At 46.7% G+C, this 22,364-nt stretch overlaps 1 protein-coding gene across 2 annotated transcripts in view; it reads left to right on the top strand.

Moving 5' to 3' along the window:
* LOC125454444 (receptor-type tyrosine-protein phosphatase-like N) overlaps window positions 1–22,364 on the top strand; it is a 191,300-nt gene that overhangs the window by 122,716 nt on the left and 46,220 nt on the right. The window lies entirely within an intron of this gene.

Raw genomic sequence — 22,364 nt, 5'->3', positions numbered from 1 at the left:
TTGTACAGGGAAGGTCATGTCTTACCACCTTAATAGAATTCTTTGAGGATGTGACAAAGTTGATTGGTGAGGGGAAGGCTATAGATGTCATACGCATGGACTTGAAGGCGTTTGATAAGGTTCCCCATGGCAGGCTAATGGAGAAAGTGAAGTCACATGGGGTCCAGGGTGTGCTAGCTAGATGGATAAAAAACTGGCTGGGCAACAGGAGATAGAGGGTAGTAGTAGAAGGGAGTTTCTCAAATTGGAGACCTGTGATCAGTGGTGTTCCACAGGGATCTGTGCTGGGACCACTGTTGTTTGTGATATATGTAAATGATCTGGAGGAAGGTGTAGGTGGTCTGATCAGCAAGTTTGCAGATGACACTAAGATTGGTGGAGTAGCTGATAGTGAAGGGGACTGTCGGAGATTACAGCAGAATATAGATAGACTGGAGAATTGGGCAGATAAATGGCAGATGGCGTTCAATCTGGGCAAATGCAAGGTGATGCATTTTGGAAGATCAAATTCAAGAGCGAACTATACAGTAAATGGAAAAGTCCTAGGGAAAATTGATGAACAGAGAGATCTGGGTGTTCAGGTCCATTGTTCCCTGAAGGTGACAACGCAGGTCAATAGGGTGGTCGAGAAGGCATATGGCATGCTTTCCTTCATTGGGTGGGGTATTGAGTACAAGAGTTGGCAGGTCATGTTGCAGTTGTATAGGACTTTGGTTCGGCCACATTTGGAGTACTGTGTACAGTTCTGGTCGCCACATTACCAAAAGGATGTGGATGCTTTGGAGAGGGTGCAGAGGAGGTTCACCAGGATGTTGCCTGGTATGGAGGGTGCTAGCTATGAAGAGAGGTTGAATAGATTAGGATTATTTTCATTAGAAAGACAGAGATTGAGGGGGGACCTTATTGGGGTCTAAAAAATCATGAGGGGTATAGACAGGGTGGATAGCAAGAAGCTTTTTCCCAGAGTGGAGGACTCAATTACTAGGGGTCATGAGTTCAAAGTGAGAGGAGGAAAGTTTAAGGGAGATATGCGTGGAACGTTCTCTACACAGAGGGTGGTGGGTGCCTGGAACGCGTTGCCAGTGGAGGTGGTAGGCGCAGACATGATAGTGTCTTTTAAGATGTATCTGGACAAATAAATCATGGATGGGCAGGGACCAAAGGGATATAGACCCTGAGAAAATAGATGACAGGTTTCGGCAGAGGATCTCAATTGGCGCAGGCTTGGAGGGCTGAAGGGCCTGTTCCTGTGCTGTAATTTTCTTTGTTCTTTGTTCTTTGTTCTTGAATGCTCTCAGAATCTCTTGACCTTCACCATTCAATCTCTCTTGATCAATCTCAAACTCTCTTGAACCCTCTCGAACCCTCTTGATCCTTCATGATCTCGATCAAGCTCTCTCAAACTGTCGTGATCTCTCTTGATCATTGGTGATCTCCATCAAATTCTCTCAAACCTTCTCAATCACTTTCTTGATCTCCTTTAAAAGATCTCGATCTCTTTCAAATGCCCTCTACCAATCATGAATGCCCTTACTTTATTACTTGCAATCTCTCTCAGTTGATCACTCCTAATCAATCTCTCGAACCGTCTTGATTTATTTCGGCCAGCATGTCTCAAAAGTTCTTGAATTCACTTTTATTGGTCTCTCTCGATCACTCTTTTTCTCTGTCTCTCTACCTCTTACCTTCGAATCTCGCACAGTCAGTCCACGAAGAGTTGTGAGGGATGCATTGTCCATAGTTTAACATTTAATTGTATGAATGGGCAGGGGACTGTGATGTGACACTGTGAACCTGGTGCACTCACAAGCAGCATGGGGCTAATAACATTTGTTTGTCTTCTTCTTAAAGTTGGGCACATTTTGACTTATTCTCATAATGTTCTTAAAGGAAGAGCCTCATGAATGATTGACTCTTTGTTGGCATTACAGACCTGTTGGGCCAAAGGGCCTCATCATTTGTGCGCTTCTATGATCCTCTGACATGATCCAGAGAACCACAATGTTGGAACAAACTGACCAGAATGGTACAAGAAGCCAGCTCTCCAGAGCAGACAGGAATGGGCAAAAAATGCTGGCCCAGCCAATGATGCCCACATCCTGATTATTAATAAGTATGCAATAAGGCTCAAAGACCAGCACGCAACTAGGCAACCACAGAAGAATAATTGATTAGGCCCAGGGTTTGTTATTTTACATCAAGTCCAAGAATTCTGAACAGCAAGTTCCTCTCAGAGTTCCTTGACCTCTCACTTTTGTTGGTTACATCCCAAAAGACCTAGGGTGGTAGGCACATGTGTTTATTTTTATAAAAAAGCATTTTTTCTTTCTTTTCTTGCAGCTTTTCATCCAGACACAAGACAGAGAGGGCACAGGGGAGGAACGACAGGTTTATAGTTTGATATTTTGGCTGGCCTCAGGACAGCCATGCTCTCAGAAATCAGCAGGTGCTGGATGAGAAATGGGGGTTGGGCTGGTAATGAGAACATAACACAAGAACATAAGAAATAGGAACAGGAGGAGACCATTTGGCCCTTCGCGCCTGCTACACCATTCAATAAGATCGTGGCTGATCTTCTCGTGTACTCAGCTCCACTTACACATCCACTCACCGTAACCCTTAATTCCTTTACTGTTCAAAAATCTATCCATCTTTGCCTTATAATCTTTCCACATGGTAGCCTCAACTGCTTCACTGGGCAGGGAATTCCACAGATTCACAACCCTTTGGGTGAAGAAATTCCTCCTCAACTCAGTCCCAAATCTGCTCCCCTTTATATTGAGTCCATGCCCCCTAGTTTCACTTAGCAATGGAAACAACCTCCCTGCTTCTGTCTTATCTATTCCCTTCATAATTTTATATGTTTCCAGAAGACTCCCGCTGTCCAATTCTTCAAAATTCCAATGTGCATAGTCCCAAGCTACTCAATCTCTCCTCGTAAGGCAGCCCCTCTCAGCTCCTTGGCAAACAGAGGATTGCTCACGCTAATGTACAGACAAATGGCACTAAATTTATTGGTTTGGACAGTGATGATTTGTGTCTGATGGACTGACTTGGAACTTTTGTATCTGGAGCCAGTCCAGAGAGGAGACAGTGCACAGATCACTTGGCTCGGCCTCGTGCCGCAGATGCGTCAGTGAACTTGTGTAGCATTTCGGTGCCTTTCACATCCTCTTGAAGTAAACAGTTGTCACGTGTGGTTGGAGTCTCAGTGTTAACTTGGGAGCTTGCGTCTCATATGAGACTGAGATTTGCCGGTGATTTGGGTACCGTCCAAGTTGGCACTTGGCTGCATTCACCCATCTGCTGTGTTCTGGTGAGAAAGATTCATCTTGTTTCCTACGAACCAGATTTAGCAAGATTACAATTTTCAGAGTCTTTCCAAAGACTCGAGATGTCTAAAAGTGTTTCACAATTAGGCACTTGGGTTTAGAATGTGGGCATCATGGGCTGGGCCCAGCATTTATTGCCCGTCCCTAGTTGCCCCTTGAGAAGGTGATGGTGAGCTGTCTTCTTGAACCGCTGCAGTATATGTGCTATAGATTGAGCCACAATGCCATTAGGGAGGGAATTCCAGGATTATTTATTATAATTCCAAGATGGATAGAGGAGAACGTAGGCGGAGAGGAGACAGACAAGTTGAAGAGGCGGGGATGGAGCCAGTAAAGGTGAGTGTAGGTGGAGAGGTGGGGAGGGGATAGGTCAGTCCAGGGAGGACGGACAGATCAGGAGGGCAGGATGATGTTAGTATGTAGGAGATGAGGGTGCGGCTTGAGGTGGGAGGATGGGATAGGTGAGAGGAAGGGCAGATTAGGGAGGCAGGGACGAGTTGGGCTGGTTTTGGGATGCGGTGGGGGAAGGGGAGATTTTGAAGTTTGTGAAGTCCACATCGATATCATTGAGCTGCAGGGTTCCCAAGCGGAATATGAGTTGCTGTTCCTGCAACCTTCGGGTGGCATCATTATGGCTGCAGGGAGGCCCATGATGGACATGTCGTCTAAAGAATGGGAGGGGGAGTTGAAATAGTTCACGACCGGGAGGTGCAGTTGCTTATTGCGAACCAAGCGGAGGTGTTCTACAAAGCAATCCCCAAGCCTCCGTATGGTTTCCCCAATGTAGAGGAAGCCACACCGGGTACAGTGGATACAGTATACCACATTGGCAGATGTGCAGGTGAACCTCTGCTTGATGAGGAAAGTCATCTTGGGGCCTGGGATGGGGGTGAGGGAGGAGGTGTGGGGGCAAGTGTAGCACTTCCTGCGGTTGCAGGGGAAAGTGTCGGATGTGGTGGGGCTGGAGGGGAGTGTAGAGCGGACAAGGGAGTCCCTCCAGAAAGCAGACAAGGGTGGGGATAGAAAAATGTCTGTGGTGGTGGGGTCGGATTGTAGATGGCGGAAGTGTCGGAGGATGATGCGTTGGGTCCGGAGGTTGGTGGGTTGGTATGTGAGGACGAGGGGAATCCTTTTACAAGATTCCCCCATTTCTGATGAAAGATCTTTACTTTAACGGCCTATGAGGTACTTTCGAAACACAGTGAGTGTTCGGATGATGGGCATACAGCAGCCAATTTGCACTCAGCAAGGTCCCCAAAAACAGCAACATGATAGCAATCAGATTATGACAGGTGCTGCTTTAGAGCGGTGCTAAAGAGAAACTTCTTCAGCCAGAGGGTGGTGAATCTATGGAATTCACCATCACAGAAAACTATGGAGGCCAGGTCATTGAGTACATTTAAGACTGAGATAGATAGGCTCTTGATTATCAAGGGGATCAAGGGTTACGGGGAGAAAGTGGGAGAATGGTGTTGAGGAACGTATCAGCCAAATTGAATGGCGGAACAGACTCGATGGGCCGAGTGGCCTAATTTCTGCTCCTTTGTCTTATGGTCTTATGCTTCTGACTGAAGAATAAGTACTAGCCAGTAATCTGCAGAGAGAGTGCCAGCTCTGCATCGAGGTAGCACCATGGGAGCTGTAATCTCGGTTTAACATTTCATTCACAAGCAGGGATCTCCAACAGGGCAGCACTCCCTGAGGCAGCAGGACTAAGGGGGTAGACTTTGAGTGCTTTTGCCACTGGGCAGTAGCAGGCTCACAAAGTCTATAAGCAGAGGGGCCGCGGGGATTTCTCAATCAAGCGGATTGTTGGTGGAGTTTGAATGGACCACAATGCTGATCTTTCCCAGTGATGTCAGCACACCCACACGAGATTTAAAATAACAGGAAAGTTTCACGTGCAGATCCCACCTGGACCCCGTGTGAGGTACAAAGGGTCTGAAATGGGACTGTTCGCTGAAACAGCTGGACACGGCTACGTTCTGCTCGGGTTCTGAGTTCTTTGTCACACCACGCACCCCTCCGAGCAACAACAGAATCGGGGGTTGGGGGAGTGGGCGTTGGGTGCGGGTGGGAGTTCCTGATCATTGCCCATGATCATCCCCCTGTTTTATTTCTGTACTCAGTGCAAAACGCTGGCCTCGTCAGTTGTAGTGAGACTGTACTCCGAGAGGCACAGCAAGATGCAGAGGGAAATCATCGCTCTAAATAAAAGAAAAGGACATGGTCTGTATTTGAGTCCAAAAATAATCTTTTAGTGTTGCTGGCCGTGTGTCATTTTAAGACATAATGCCTTTGGAAGCGTGGGGGCAGGGAAGATGGAGAGGCTTATCCTGAACAAAAAACTGAATAGTGAGCATGTTAACAAAGGCTTTGGAGAGACATGATGACCTGCTGAGGAGCCAGTGGAGAGGGGTTAAAAGGTCAGGTGGTGCAGCTTCATAGGCTGACAGCTCCAAATTGAAGCTGGAGCTTTATTTTTGCCCTTGTTAAGGAGATTTGAGAGAAGCTGCAGCCTGTTTCCTCTAAAAATAGAGAGAGTTTAATCATAGAGTCGCACAGTGTGAAAACAGGCCATTTGGCCCATTGAGTCCACACCAGCCCTCCAAAGGACACTACCTGCCCCATTTCACGGGGCAATTTCTCGCAGCCATTCTGGCCAACGTGCACTTCTTCAGACTGTGAGAGGAAACCCACACAGACAACATGCAAACTTCACACAGACATTTGGCTGCGGGTGGAACTGAACCCAGGTCCCTGCTGTTGTGAAGCAGCAGTGCTAACCACTGAGGCCACCGTGCCAAATTCGGTCTCTCCCTCCCCTTACTCCTTCTGTCTGCAGCCTCTTTTTGGTTTAGTCACTCATGGGACATAGGCACTGCTGGCTGGCCAGCATTTATTGCCTGTCCCTAACTGCCCTTCAGTCTGAGTGGCTTGCTAGGGCCATTTCAGAGGGCAGTTCAGAGTCACATTGCTGTGAGTCTGAAGTAGGCCAGACTGGGTAAGGAATGCAAATTTCCTTCCCCGAAGGGCATTAGTGAGCCACGGGATGGGATCTTCTCCCCACAACAATAGTTTCCTGCACATCAGTGTCTTCTTGATTCCAGACTTTTCTTTTATTAGAATCAAATTCCACCATCAACCAGGGGTGGGATTTGAACCGGGGTTCCCGGAATACTAGCTGTGTTTACACATGAATAGCCAAGCGATAATACCACAGGGCCATCAGATTTGGAGTTGACAGCTGACTTCTATTGACTTGCTGTTTCCCCCTCACTCTCTCGCATCCTCAGGTTCTGGAAGGTCTTCAGCCTTCCCCTTTCCACCAGCATTCCAGTGGATTCTCAAACCCAAGATTGCTGGACTTATTTCACCCTCTCCCTTTCCCTGAGCCACCAGTCTGTTTGACCCCTCAATGGGGATATACATTACAGGACACAGCCCCTTTGCCATGGGCTTTGTGGGTCAGCTGTTGCTTAGTGGGCATTGCACTGAATCCTCTGAGGCTGCAGGTTGTAGGACTACCTTGCCACCCTTAAATAGCTACCACAGGGACTGCTGCGCAGTTGGAGATGCCTTCTTGGCATCCCATGACACTGTGTCAATGCAGAGCTGATGCTGTCTCTGCAGAATCCTGGCTAATATTTACCCTTCAGAATCGGTGCCTCTGATTATCTGATCGAGATCACATTGCTGTTTGTGGGAGCTTGCTGTTTACAGATTGGTTGCAGTGTGTCCAATGTCATATCAGTCTCTGTACCTCAATGGTTGTAAATCTTCTTTCATAGGAAGTGGGTGTGATTGCCCACCTGGTTCACTAATGTCCTTTCGGGAAGGAAATCTGCCTGGTCCTCACCTGGTCTGGCACCCATGTGACTCCAGACCCAAGGCAATGTGGTTGTCTCATAACTGCCCTCTGAAATGGCCTCGCAAGCCACCCAGACTGAAGTGAAATTTGGGATGGGCAACAATTGTTCCGGGTTCAATTCCACCCTCAGGCGACAGTTCGTGTGGAGTTTGCATGTTGTCCCTGTGTCTGCCTGGGTTTCCTCTGGGTGCTCCAGTTTCCTCCCACAGTGCAGGTTAGGTACATTGGCCATGGGAAATGCAGGGTTACAGGGATGAAATGGGGTTGGGGGGGAGCGGCAGTGTCTGGTTGGGATACACCTCAGATGGTTGGTGTGGACTCGATGGGCCAAATGGCCTGCTTCCACACTGTTGGGATTCTAAGAAGACAAAATTAGAAGGCCAATTTCTACCATCTCAAGGGTTCAAAGCGGTGATTTTTTTTAAGAGTCTTAAAGTTAGAAAGGGAGTGAGAAAGACAAAATTAGGGAGCAAGGGAACAGGTTTTAGGGAGCAAATTTAGGGTGGGCGATAGCCTAATGGTATTTTCACAAGACTATTAATCCAGAAAGCCATGCAATATTCTGGGGACCTGGGTTCAGATCCTGCCATGGCAGATGGCAAAATTTGAATTCAATAATAATCTGGAATTAAGAATCTAATGACCATGAATCCATTGTTGATTGTCAGGAAAACCCATGTGGTTCACTAATGTCTTTTAGGGAGAGAAATCTGCCATCCTTACCTGATCTGGCGTACATGTGACTCCAGACCCACAGCACTATTGACTCTTAACTGCCCTGTGGGCAATTAGGGATGGTCAATAAATGCTGCCATAGCCAGCAACACCTTGATCCTGTGAATGGATAAAAAAATCCCAGCACTTATGATCCCAGTCAGCTGAAGTCGCCAATGGTGCAGTGGGTCAGTGGTGTTTAAGAAACCAAGATTGGTGGAATACAGGGATCTGAGAGTGTTGTGAGGAGCTGCAAGACATTACAGAAATATGGAGGGGGTGAAGTCATGGAAGAATTTGAAAATAAGGGGGAGAATTTTAAAACAAATTCCTTGCTAGTCCAGAAGCATGGGGGTTGTGGGTGGGACAGTGATAGGACGGCTTAATACAGTGATAATGGGAACTGCAGATGCTGGAGAATCCGAGATAACAAAGTGTGGAGCTGGATGAACACAGCAGGCCAAGCAGCATCTCAGGAGCACAAAAGCTGACCCTTGGCCCGAAACGTCAGCTTTCCTGCTCCTCTGATGCTGCTTGGCCTGCTGTGTTCATGCAGCTCCATACTTCATTATCTTGGACAGCTGAATACTGGCTCGTTCTAATATGGGAGGGCAGAGGGAGGGTAAAAGACAGCCTCATTTATAATGTGCTGTAGTTATACAAAAGCCCGGTTAGAACCCACTTCGACCACTGGCAACAGATCTGAACGTCACACCTTAGAAAGGATACATTAGCCTTGGAGAGAGCACAGTGTCGGGTTACAAGAATGGTACTAGCTCTACAGGGCTTAAGATATGAGGAGACATTATACAAATGAGGCCTGTTTTCTCCAGAATTTACAAGGTTGAGATGAGATCTGCTTGACACCTTCGAGACATTAACGGGAAAAGACAGGGTTGAAAAAGATAAACTACTTCCACTATTTGGGAATTCGAGAACTAAGGGGCATGCTCTGAGAGTGAGTGTCAGACAGTACGGGAGAGATGTTAGGAAGCATTTCTAGACACAAAGGGTGAGAGAGGTTTGAAACTCTCTTCTGCAAATGGCAGTGGATGCTTTAAATCTGAGATAGTTTTTTTTTGTTAAGCAAAAGTAATAAGGGAAATGGACCAAAGGCAGGAACGTGGAGTTAGGCCACAGGTAAACCATGATCTCATTGTATGGTGGAACATCATTCAAAGACTCCTCCCACCCCAATAATGCTCTCTTCCAGCCTCTTCATCAGGCAGAAGATACAAAGCTTGATCAAAACTCCCCAACTTCAAATCCAACGTTGACTACCTCCATACAAGTTATTACCTTGTACGCCTCTCTCTGTCTAAGCACTCAATGATCTGTATGTATTTGTTTGCTATATTCTGCCTGTACTGCTCACTAAACAAAGCTTTTCAGTGTACTTCGGTACCTATGACTACAATAAATCGAATCAAATCAACTAGAGGGCCTAGGATAATTAATTGGATAAAAATAATGTGGAAGGGTATGGGAAATGCAGATACCGACGCTAAGTAAATGGTGCTCATGTAACAAGCTAGTGTCAGCATGGATCGTAGAACTGTACAGCGCAGTACAGGCCCTTCGGCCCACGATATTGTGCCGAACTTTTACCCCTAATCCTAAAGTCTATCTAATCTCCAGCCCTACCTTATACTGTACATGATGGACTGAGTGGCCTCCTTATGTGCAGAAACACTTCTGATTCTCATTCACTGTCTGTTTCTCCTCATCCACCTGCCTCCCCCTCATCCCATTTGCTGCAGTTGTCTGATTTCAGCCTTTAAATGAAGAAATGACGCAACGGGAGCTTGACACAAGGAGCTTCAGTCGGGCAGCAGTAACATAGAATTGGTTCTTGCAGCGAACAAGCTCAGTCCCTCCAGCTCTGACCTTTCACTCGGGACTTACACCCCCACAATTCTCTCATGTCGCTGCCTTTGTCTGTTTGAAGATATATTTTATAGAGAGGGGGGAAAAAAAAATTTAAGAAAACAAAATTCTCTAAACATTTCCCATCCTTTGGGAGCAAAAAGCTGTCAGTCACACTGGAGGGGGGTCTTTTGATATGCTAAAGACTTTTGGGGAATGTTTGTCTCTTGGAATTGGTCACAGAGGTCAGTTTGGGCAGACATCGCTGTGAAAACCTAATGAAGGGGGACAGGGAGAGAGATGTGGGGGAGGTGGGGAGACAGGACAGAGGGGGGGCTTGAGGAGAGAGAAAGGGATGAATGCAATGGATAGCCAAGGGCGAGTCACCAGTATAACGTACACCAGGTCTGTGGAAGTGCACACATCTGTTTGGTCGTGCGGTTATTTATTATCTGGAGATTTATACCGCAGCTTGTCTGGTCCTGAGCGAAGTTACAAGGGGCAGAAAATATCCAGCAGCATTGTGTGGCCACAGAAAATCCCGTGAGTGTGTGCAGATAGCACTGGGTGCAGTATCGAGCTGGGAAATAATACAGACATTGTCAGAAACAGGCAGCAGTTAGTCAATACTCAGAGGCAGAGAGAAATTTGGACGAAGGCTGTGCATTCTGTGCAAAACTGTGTCAGTTATACCCTGTCAAAGGTGATGTGAAAAAGTCCAGGGTTTATACAACTTCTGGATGATCAATTTATAGATTGTTACACGGCTGTGTTACAGCCAGTAATGTAGTGAGTTTCACAATTTTCTTGTTGTTATTGTACATTGTATCGATTACTCACTGTCACAGAACCTGGTTACATCTTCTATTGAATTTTGAAATAGTTACAGGATGTTGCTACAATTTTTGTAAAATGTAACATTCTGCTTTATCGGGGAATCCAGCTGCATTTGAGAGTTTAGATGATTACATCATCGGATTATCCTTCTGCAGTGTGACAGTTTGACATTTACACAGTCAGACTTTATATTTTCTAGTCTCAAAACCGGTGTGAAAGATCTGGTTAGATTCTGTACTGAACTGTGTATGGACAGTGTAACAAGGGTTTAGGCCCGAAACGTCAGCTTTCCTGCTCCTCTGATGCTGCTTGGCCTGCTGTGTTCATCCAGCTCTACACCTTGTTATCTCAGATTCTCCAGCATCGGCAGTTCCTGCTATTTCTGAAACAATTTTAACCTCACTGTGAAGCCTCTTCTAAGGATGCCTACCCTAAAGAAGTTACCCTCCTCCCTCCGGAAAAAAAAACCTCAGTGGATCTCTCTCCCACTGCAGTCCATCTTCTATCCGCCTCCTCCTCTCTCCCTATTTATTTCAGAACCTCCCTTGCCTCCCCCATTTATGAAGAAGGGTCTAGGCCTTTCCTGCTCCTCTGATGCTGCTTGGCCTGCTGTGTTCATCCAGCTCTACACCTCGTTATCTGAGCTGTTAGTGCTGTTGCATCTGAACGATGTGGATTGGAGAGCCCAGTCTGAGCAAGACAGAGCCACATAGAGGGGGTGCTGAACTATTCATACTTTTGGATATGAGGTAAATTGTGAGAGCCTCTCTAGCTTCACATGCCAATGTAAAAGGTTGTAAGACAATTACACCAAAGAAATCGAGAACAATTCAAGATTCATTTGTTGATCAAGACAACTAAAGACAGCTTATCTTAGTCTTTTGGTAGTATAAAATTCAGGAATTTCTAGAAAAATAAGACATTTCTGAATGTTTTTTGTCTTGCACTGATCAGGACAATTTGCAACGATGTACCAATGTAAAGGGAAATAACAGCTGATTGGTTCGAGGTGAATTCTGATTGATTGGTGGAGAAGTTGGCATGCAAAATGCATCAGTTTATGATGATTGACAGCTAACTGTCAGAATTTGTTAACATTCGAAGCAGGCAGCTCGACTCTGATTGGCCAAGGTGGGGGAATGAATTCAATGATGTTAATACTATTGAACATCAAGGGGTGATGGTTACATTCTGTCTTGTTTATCACATGGTGGCACAAAGGTTGCTTGCCATTTATCACCCCAAGTGTGGATATCACCCAGCTCTTACTGCATAAAGACATAGGCTGCTTCAGAATCTGGCGTGTTGCGAATGGTGCTGAAAATTTTGCAGTCGTCAGCAAGCATCCTCCCTTGTAATGGAGGACAGGTCATTTTTGAAGCTGCTGAAGATGGTTGGGCTCAGGACATGACCCTGAGCAACTCCTGGCAGAGATGTCCTGGAGCTGAGGTGACTGATCTCCAACAACCACGACCATTTTCCTATGTGTCAGGTGTGACTCCAACCAGTGGGCAATTTTTCCTCTAATTTGCACCATTTCCAATTTTGTTAGGACTCCTTGATGCCACACTCGGTCAAAAGCAGCGTTGATATCAAGGGTTGTCACTTTTACCTCACCCTCTGGAATTCAGCTCTTTTCTCCATGTTTGAACCAAGGCTGTAATGAGGTCAGGAGCTGAGTGGCCCTGGCAGAACCCAAACTGGGCATCACTGAGCAGGTTATTGCTGAGCAGGTGCTGCTTGATAGCACTGTTACTGACACCTTCCATCACCTTACTGATGGGGCAGTAATTGGCCAGGCTGGATTGGTCCTGCTTTCTATGTACAGGACATAGCTGGGCAACTTTCCACATTGTTGGATGATTCCCAGTGTTGTAACTGTACTGGAAAAGTTTGGCTAGGGGAGTGGCAAGCGGAGTTCTTGTCTTCAGTACTATTGCCGACTGTCACTTGATATCATGTGAAGTGAATCAAATTGGCTGAAGACTGATACCTGGAATGCAGGGGAAGGCCAAAGAGGATCAACCACTGGGCACTTCTGACTGAAGATTTCTGCAAGACCATCAGCCTTATCTTTTGCACTGATGTATTCAGCATTTCCATCACTGAGGATGGGGGTATCTGTGGAGCCACCTCCCCCAGTGAGTTGTTTAATTGTCCTCCATCATTCACAACTGGATGTGGCAGGACTGCAGAGCTTAGATCTGAATCATTGGTTGTGGGATCACTCAGTGCTGTCTGTCACTTGCTGCTTTTGCTATTTGGCATGCAAGTAGTCCTGTTTGGCTTCACCAGGTTGGCACCTTATTTTCAGGTATGCCCAGTGCTGCTCCTGGCATGCCCTCCCGCACTCTCCATTGAACCAGGGCTGATCCCCTGGCTTGATGGTGATGGTAGAGTCGGGGATAACCTGCTGCCCTGTGAGTATTTGATAGGGACAGTATTGAAGAAGTCTCACTTGCCATTGAAAACAGTAGGGAAATCTTCCAGCTTAAAGGGCTAGAGAGAGCTTTTTTGCATCTAATCCTATTCTGCCTCTATCTTGGGAGCATTTGATGAAGATAGTGTCAAGGGAGCTTTTTTCTGATTCTAGCCCCATGTTGTACCAGACCTCAGAGTGTTTGATGGGGTCAGTGTAAAGGCAGCGTCTAAAAGAGTAAAGTGAGCTTTACATTCAGTTTAAAAGAATTGAGTGGGGGATATGCTGGGGTAGTAAGTTGTATGCTGTGTTGGAATACAATTCCACTACTATTGATGGCCCACAGCGCCCCGTGGATGCCCAGTTTTGACTTGCTACATCAGTTCAAATCCTGACTTAACGTAACTCGTTGACACAACATGATGGAGGAAATTCTGAATGTGAAGATGGGACGTCAGCCCCATAAGTACTATGCTGTGGTCCCTTATTCCAATACTGTCAGGGACAGAAACATGTAGAACTGCCTTGAGCTGTAGTTACATCCACAGTGCTATCACGGAGGGTTTTCCAAAATGTTTGAACAAAAGGCCCTGAAGGAACAGTGATCTATTTCCAAGTTAGGATGGTGAGTAATTGTTAGTGGTGTTGCTTCCATATATCTGCTGCCTTTGTCCTTCTGGTTTATGGTGATTTGGGAGCTGCACTGTCTAAGTGCAGAATCTTACAGCCATTCAAACCATCCTGTCTGCACTGGCTCTTTTAGAGAACTTCCCAATTACGCCCACTCTCCCAGTCTTTACCCATTGCTTGGTAAGTAGTCATGATGTCATTGAACCCATCATCCAAGTTCCAGGCTAATGCGCTGGGGTCATGGGTTCAAATCCCACCATGGCATTGGGTGGAATTGAAGTTCTGTTTATAAATTGGAAGATAAAGCTAATCTCAGTAATGATGACTGTGAGAACTAACATGAATTGTAGTATAAGACCATCTGGTGAATGGCCATCTCCTGTCCCTTTTCCTGTTCTCACACACACTCACACACACACACACATATACATGTACACATTCACACACACACACACACACACACAGCTTCATGCACACGCACTCACACGCAGATGCACGTGCGCACACACACACACACACACACACACACACACACACACACATACACTGACATTCTCTCACTCACACATACATACATGTATATACACACACACACATTCTCACTCTCACACACACACACATATACACATCCACACACACGCACGCACACGTGACTACATGTGACTCCAGGCCCGCAGCAATGTAGCTGACTGCCCTCTGAAATAGCTGAGCAAGCCACTCAGTTCAGGGGCAATTAGGGATGGGAAATAAAAGCCGATTTTGCCAGTCATACCTAAGTACAAAAAAAAGTTAGCCTTTGAAGTAAATTAACTACAGATATAGTATATGTGACCTATTTAATAAAAAAAGAACAAACAGCTCATAGATAGTGCACAGGAACATGCAGAGACCATTCTGCCCCTCCAATCTAATTACCACTTCAGTTTTTAAACTCAGGCGAATAACTGTTATTGCTTGAGGGAATCTTTTTGCATGTTCATTATTTCATTACTTATTTAGCAAAATGTAAATTCCATAAGTTATGTAACTCCTTTTACATTTGTATGAAAAACTTTTCTGTGTCAGAGAATCTTTGAGGGAATGAAATGGTGCCTTTACACACGTGGTTAATATTTGCAAAATTGTACGTGTGCTTTCTGTATGATTATGGGATGTGGGGGCCAGCATTTATTACCTGTCCCTAATTGCCCTTGAGAAGTTGGTGGTGAGCTGGATTCTTGAACTGCTGCAGTCCATTGTAGGTTCACCCAGAGAGATGTTAGAGAGGGAATTCCAGGAGTTTAACCCAGGACATGGGAAAGACTGGAAATGTTTTGATATTCCCAATTATCTTCTGCCTTTGTCCTTCTTGGTGGTGGAGGCTGTGGGATCATAGAATTCCTACAGTATGGAAGCAGGCTATTCAGCCCATCAAGTCCACACCGACCCTCTGAAGTGCATCCCACCCAAACCCACCACTGACTGTGTCCCTGTAACCATGCATCTCATGGCCAGTCCACCTACCCTGTGCATCTTTGCACTGCAAGTGGAAAGGGAAGCACCCAGAGGAAACCCATGCAGGCACAGGATGACTACACAAGCTCCACACAGACAGTCACCTGAGGTGGAATTGGACGCAGGTCGCTGGCACTGTAATGCAGCAGCACTGACTACTGAGTCACCGTGCCACCCTGGGATTGGGAGGTGCTGTCTAAGAAGCCTTGATAAATTGCTGCAGGGCATCTTGTAGACAGTACACACTGAGTGTTGGGGGTGGAGGGAGGGGATGCTTGTGGATCTGGTACCAATCAAGCAGCGCTTTGTCCTGGATGGTGTCAAACTTCTTGACTGTTCCAGAAATCACACGACAGGTTTACAGTCCAACAGGTTTATTTTAAAACAGAATCTTTCAGAGCTTCCCTCTTTCTTTAGGTCTTAATCTATTGTTTGGAGCTGCATCCATCCAGGCAAATGGGGAATATTCCATTACATTCCTGACTTGTGGCTAGAAAATGGTGTGCCTGTGTTTTGTGTCTGTGTGTGTGTGTGTGTGTGTGTGTGTGTGTGTGTGTGTGTGTGTGTGTGTGTGTGCGTGCATGCATGAGATTGTGTGTGTGTGAGTGTGTATGTAACTCTGCATGTGTGTGTGTGACTCTGTGTGTGTGTGTATGTGTGTGTGTGTGACTGTGACTGTGTGTGTGTGACTGTGTGTGTGTAGGTGATTGTATGTGAGTGTGTGTGTGCGTATTAATGGACAGTCCTATCCCTGGGGCCTCCCTCCATGTACCCATACTGGGCTAAAGATTCGGCCTAGCATTGTGCTGTTACCATGGTGACTGGTGTGGGCCTATTCTCCAGCATCCTGCTTATAGCAGGAGTCGGCTTCTGTGTGTTAATATAAGATAACAACGTGTGGAGCTGGATGAACACAGCAGGCCAAGCAGCATCTCAGGAGCACAAAAGCTGACGTTTCGGGCCTAGACCCTTCATCAGAGAGGGGGATGGGGAGAGGGAACTGGAATAAATAGGGAGAGAGGGGGAGGCGGACCGAAGATGGAGAGAAAAGAAGATAGGTGGAGAGGAGAGTATAGGTGGGGAGGTACGGAGGGGATAGGTCAGTCCAGGGAAGACGGACAGGTCAAGGGGGCAGGATGAGGTTAGTAGGTAGGAAATGGAGGTGCGGCTTGGGGTGGGAGGAAGGGATGGGTGGGAGGAAGAACAGGTTAGGGAGGCAGAGACAGGTTGGACTGGTTTTGGGATGCAGTGGATGGGGGGGAGAGCTGGGCTGGTTGTGTGGTGCAGTGGGGGGGGGAGGGGGGAACGAACTGGGCTGGTTTTGGGATGCAGTGGGGGAAGGGGAGATTTTGAAGCTGGTGAAGTCCACATTGATACCATTGGGCTGCAGGGTTCCCAAGCGGAATATGAGTTGCTGTTCCTGCAACCTTCGGGTGGCATCATTGTGGCACTGCAGGAGGCCCATGATGGACATGTCGTCTGAGGAATGGGAGAGGGAATGGAAATGGTTTGCGACTGGGCGGTGCAGTAATGTCTTTTTCCCCTCTTTTTGGTTCCCCGTTTTGGCGGCTGTGTCTGCGGTGACCCGAGACAGGCAGGAGAGTGTGGGACACAAAGCAGTGAAGTGCCCACATAGAGTTCCCCTCCCCACCCCACCGCACCACCCACACTCTTTCACTGTCACAGGTCTATTGTGTGCGTGTGCTTGACTGCGTACACGGACTAATTAAATATCCGAGGCCCTTAATCAGTTTGTGCTAATTGTAGCCAGTGAGTCTGTGCGATGTGTTTGTTCTGAAAGACTGTGTTCTAATTAGAAGCTTAACGTCCCTCACAAAGAGACAGACTGTGAAAACAAAAGCTGTGTCAGGGTGACAATGTAGCTTACGACCACACAGATATGCGCCTTACAGAGCCTCCTGCTCTTGGGTTTGGGAGTGTGCCTTTGATGTTCGGGCTACTCAACGCAGGAGGAGATCTCCATCTCCCTCCATCTCCAACAGTCAGGCTGACTCAAACCGCCTCCCCCCCACGTGAATTTAAAATTCTCTATCGGAAGTTCGCTTCACCCTCCTCTGCCACCGAAAGAGAGTCCCGCATTTCATTCGCCGCTTTTGCAGCTTCAGGACATCCCAATCTACTTTTCCGCCAATTGAGTGCTTCTTAAGCATCATGTGCCCATATAGAAGTTTGTAAAACCTTGAGGGGCATGCATAGGGCATTTAGACAAGGTCTCTTTCCCCAGGGTAAAGGAGTCCAAAACTAGAGGGATAGTGGGAACTGCAGATGCTGGAGAATCTAATATAACAAGGTGTAGAGCTGGATGAACACAGCAGGCCAAGCAGCATCAGAGGAGCAGGGAAGCTGACGTTTCGGGCCTAGACCATAGGTTTAAGGTGAGAGGGGAAAGATTTAGAAGGGACCTAAGGGGTAACTTTTTCACGCAGAGGGTGGTGCGTGTATGGAACGAGCTGCCAGAGGAAGTGGTGGAGGCTGGTACACTTACAGCATTCAAAACATATCTGAGTAAGTATGTAGATAGGAAAGGTTTAGAAGGAAATGGGCCAAACGCAGGCAGATGGGACCAACTCAGTTTAGAAAACCTGGTCGGCATGGACAAGTTGGGCCGAAGGGTCTGTTTCTGTGATGTATTATTCTTTGACACTATGCACAATTCACACATGGCATGATCCCATGACAACACATGAAACTATTAGACCATAAAAATAGGAACAGGAGCAGGGCATTCAGCCCATCGAGCCTGCTGCACCATTCAATAGGATGGTGGCTGATCTGACATTCCTCACATCCACTTTCCTGCCCTTTCCAGATGAGCCTTGATTCCCGACTGATCAGGAATCTATTTATCTCAGCCTTAGATATACAGAAGGACTGTGCACCACCCCACACCCCCCTCCCACCCCCACAGCTCTCTATGGCAAGGAATTCCAAAGACTCACAACCCTCTGAGACAAGGCATTCCTCCTCATCTCAATTTTAAATTGATGCCCCTTTATTCTGAGACTGTGCTCCTGGTCCTAGACTCTCCCATGAGGGGTAATCTCACTTTTACCTGGCTGAAACCTCCTTTTACATGAATGCTGCTGATTCCTGCATCGCTGTGATGCCAATGTTCATTGATCTAGCGCCAGTTGGACAGTGCAATCTGCCTCTGACCATATCTAATGCATAAATCTGCATGGTGTAAAAGTGAAGAAATGTTTGCAAGCAAAATGTAGCTGGAGTTTGCAAACCCAGGCTTCATGGAACTTCCCCATCAGACATGGATCATCCTAGTGAACCTTCTCTGAACTGCGTCCAATGAAAAATCTTTCCTGAAATGAGGGACCAAACTGCTGACAGTACTCCAGTGTGGTCTCACCAGTACCTTGTGCTAGTGCGTTAAGATTTCCCTACTCTTATACTCTAACCCCCTTGAAATAAGTGCCAACATCCCATTACCCTTCCTGATGCCCTGCTGCTCCCTGTGTGCTAGCTTTCTGTGTTTCATGCGCAAGTCCCCCTGAGTCCCCTTTGTGTTACAGCTTTCTGCAGTTTCTCTCCATTTAAATAGTATTCTTTACTTCTGTTCTCCCTTCCAAAATGAGCAATTTCACACTTTCCCACTTTATACTTCATTTGCCTAGTTTTTATCCGCTTACTTAACCTATCAATTTCTCTCTGTAAATGATTTCCCTCTCTCACAGCTTCTCTTTTTTGCCTGCTGTGTTCTTCCAGCTCCACACTGTGTCGCCTTTCGCCTATTTTTGTGTCATCTGCAAGTTTGTCTCCAGTACATTCACTTCCTCCCTCCAAATCATTAATGTATATCGTCAGCAGTTGCAGAACCAGCACTGATCCCTGTGGGACACCACTGGTCACAGGTTGCCAACCTGAAAAAGAACCCCTTATACCCACACGCTGTTTCCTGCCCTTCAGCCAAGTCTCTATCCGTGTCATAGCCCCAACACTGTGGGTTCCTATCTCATGACTTCACCTTTTGTGAGGTATCTTGTTAAATATCTTATGGAAATCCACATACATTACATCTATTGGTACCTCTTTATCTATTCTGGTTAAGACTTTAGACGCAAAATCCATTTTATGAAGCCATGCTGACTCTGCTTGATTAGATCATGATTTTTCATGCGTTTCTGCAATTTTTGGTGGCTCAGCGGTTAACACTGCTGCCTCACAACACCAGGGACCTGGGCTCAATTCCAGCCTCGGGTGACTGTCTGTGTGGAGTTTGCACGCTGTCCTCGCATCTGTGCTCCAGTTTCCTCCCATAGTCCAACGGTGTGCAGGTTAGGTGGATTGGAAATGGGAAATTGTGCAGGATAGATGGATTAGCCTTGAGAAATGCAGGGTTACAGGAATAAGGTAGGGTGAATGCTCTTTGGAGAGTCAACATGGACTTGATGGACTAAATGGCCTGTTTCCACTCTGTAGCAATTCTATACCTCCTTGCTAACCATCGAGTCATACAGAACGGAAACAGACCCTCCGATCCAACCAGTTCATACCGACCATAATCCCAAACTAAACTAGTCCCACCTGCCTGCTCCTGGCCCATATCTCTCCAAACCTTTCCAATTCATATACTTACCCAAAGGGTCTCTTAAAAGTTGTAACTGAGCTTATATCCACCACTTCCTCTGGCAGTTCATTCCACACACAAATGACTCTCAAAAAAAAATGCCCCTCATGCCTTTTTAAAAATCTTTCTCCTCTCACCTTAAAAGTATGCCCCATAGTGTCAAAATGCTGCGCCTCAGGGACATGACACCTGCCTTACCTGTACCGCTTATCATTTTATAAACCTCGATTAGATCGCCGCTCTCCTTCCCTCTATTCTTCCATGCAAAGCGTGGATAGATTGATCCAGAAATTGGGAATCCAGTTATGACCACCAAGGAAAATAGAGTTGGTGGGTGAGACTTGAATAAGCTACAAGTACAAAAACAGGTTGTTAGAAGATTATGTTGGAAAACTTGGACTCTTGAACTCTTCTATGTCAAAAGATGCAACAGTGCTTCAACAATGCCAGAACCGTATTGATCTGGGACCACTTGACAAGATACTGCCAGGACCAGGCAAAGTCATGCTGATCTGATGCCAGTGCCATTATTTAATATTTGCTTCCAATATGTTTTGAATATTAGAAGTTAGGCTAATTGGCCAAAAGTTAGAGATATCAAGAGCTGCAGATACTGGAGTCAGAGATAACACGGTGTGGAGCTGGAGGAACACAGCAGGCCAGGCAGCATCAGAGGAGCAGGAAAGCTGACGTTTCAAGCTGGGATCCTTCTTCAGAAATGGTAGGGTGAGTAGATTTCTGAAGGAACGTCAGCTTTCCTGCTCCTCTGATGCTGCCTGGCGTGCTGTGATCCTCCAGCTCCACACTGCGTTATCTCAGCCTACAGCTACCTGGTTCTTGGCTCCCTCTTTTTTTGATCAGAGGTGACACTCTGACAGTTGTCCAATCCTCTGGTACTTCTCCAGATTTTTTGGAAGATTACAACCAGTGCATCCATGATCTCTGCAGCTACCTCTTTCAGAATCTAGGGGAATCAAGCTATCAGGACCTGGACACCAGTAAGCCTTTAGCCCCATTAATTTGTCTGACAAGACATTAGTGATGCTGATGATTGGAGATAATGGGAACTGCAGATGCTGGAGAATCCGAGATAACAAAGTGTGAGGCTGGATGAACACAGCAGGCCAAGAAGCATCTTAGGAGCACAAAAGCTGACGTTTCGGGCCTAGACCCTTCATCAGAGAGGGGGATAGGGAGAGGGTTCTGGAATAAATGGGGGGGGTGCGAACCGAAGATGGATAGAGGAGACGATAGGTGGAGAGGAGAGTATGGGGGGAGGTGGGGAGGGGATAGGTCAGTCCAGGGAGGACAGACAGGTCAAGGGAGGGGGGGGGGCGACCCTCCCCTGTATTCTTTGGTGTTATGGAATGTTCTCAGCATCTTACACTGTAAAGACTGATGCAAAATATCATTTAAACTCTTTCAGAGATAGTAGGAACTGCAGATGCTGGAGAATCTAATATAACAAGGTATAGAGCTGGATGAACACAGCAGGACAAGCAGCATCAGAGGAGCAGGAAAGCTAACGTTTCGGGCCTAGACCTGCTGTGTTCATCCAGCTGTACACCTTGTCTCATTTCAACTCTTCTGCCATTTCCTTGTTACCCAAAACTATCTCCCCAGATTCATTTTCTAAGGGACCTATGCTCACTTTGACACGTTCTCCCCCTTTTATTTATTTAAAGGAGATCTTCTTGTCTCTTTGTACATTCCTCGCTTGTTTGCCCCTGTAGTTTATTTTCTCTCTCTCTCTGTTTTCTCCAAGTTCCATATTGACATTTCTCAATGTTGAGCTTGTTTGCTGCGTTTTATAAAACACAAATTGAATATTTATGAGATAGTAGGAACTGCCGATGCTGGAGAATCTGAGATAACAAGGTGTAGAGCTGGATGAACACAGCAGGACAAGCAGCGTCAGAGGAGCAGGAAAGCTGACGTTTCAGGCCTAGACCCTTCTTCATCCTTCTTCTTTTTCATTTTCTGAAGAAGGGCCTAGGCAGCTTTCCTGCTCCCCCGATGCTGCTCGGCCTGCTGTGTTCATCCAGCTCTACACCTTGAATATTTATGAGGCAATTGGACCATTGCGAAGGCCCCTATCAGGCCATCAATCCCCTTTAATTGGCAGCTTGCTGTTGCTGAGTGAGAAACTAGCCATTTGGCAAATGTATAAAAGACGCAGCGAGTTGCTCCCAATTTGGGACCAGCCTCACGGGGGTTTCTCGTCAATTACTGCCACAGATCTCTCCATGGCCCATGTTGAACACACCCTGATAGCGTTCCACCCGCCATCTCTGTTTCTCCCTCCACAGGTGCTGCCAGATTTGCTGAGCTTTCCCCAGCTCTTCCTGTTGTGATTTGATTGGGGTGGCACGGTGGCTCAGTGGTGAGCACTGCTGCCTCACAGTGTCAGGGACCCAGGTTCAATTCCCCCCTCGGATGACTGTGTGGAGTTTGCACATTCTCCATGTGTCTGCGTGGGTTTCCTCCCACAGTCCAAAGATGTGCTGATTAGGCGGATTTTTCCACGGGAAATGCAGAGTTACAGAGGAGGGTGGGGCTGCATGGGACACTCTTTAGAGGCTGGTGTGGACTTGATGGGGC

This window comes from Stegostoma tigrinum, chromosome 7, assembly GCF_030684315.1.
Source record: "Stegostoma tigrinum isolate sSteTig4 chromosome 7, sSteTig4.hap1, whole genome shotgun sequence".
Lineage (NCBI taxonomy): Eukaryota > Metazoa > Chordata > Chondrichthyes > Orectolobiformes > Stegostomatidae > Stegostoma > Stegostoma tigrinum.
This window is presented reverse-complemented; position numbering and strand designations above follow the sequence as displayed.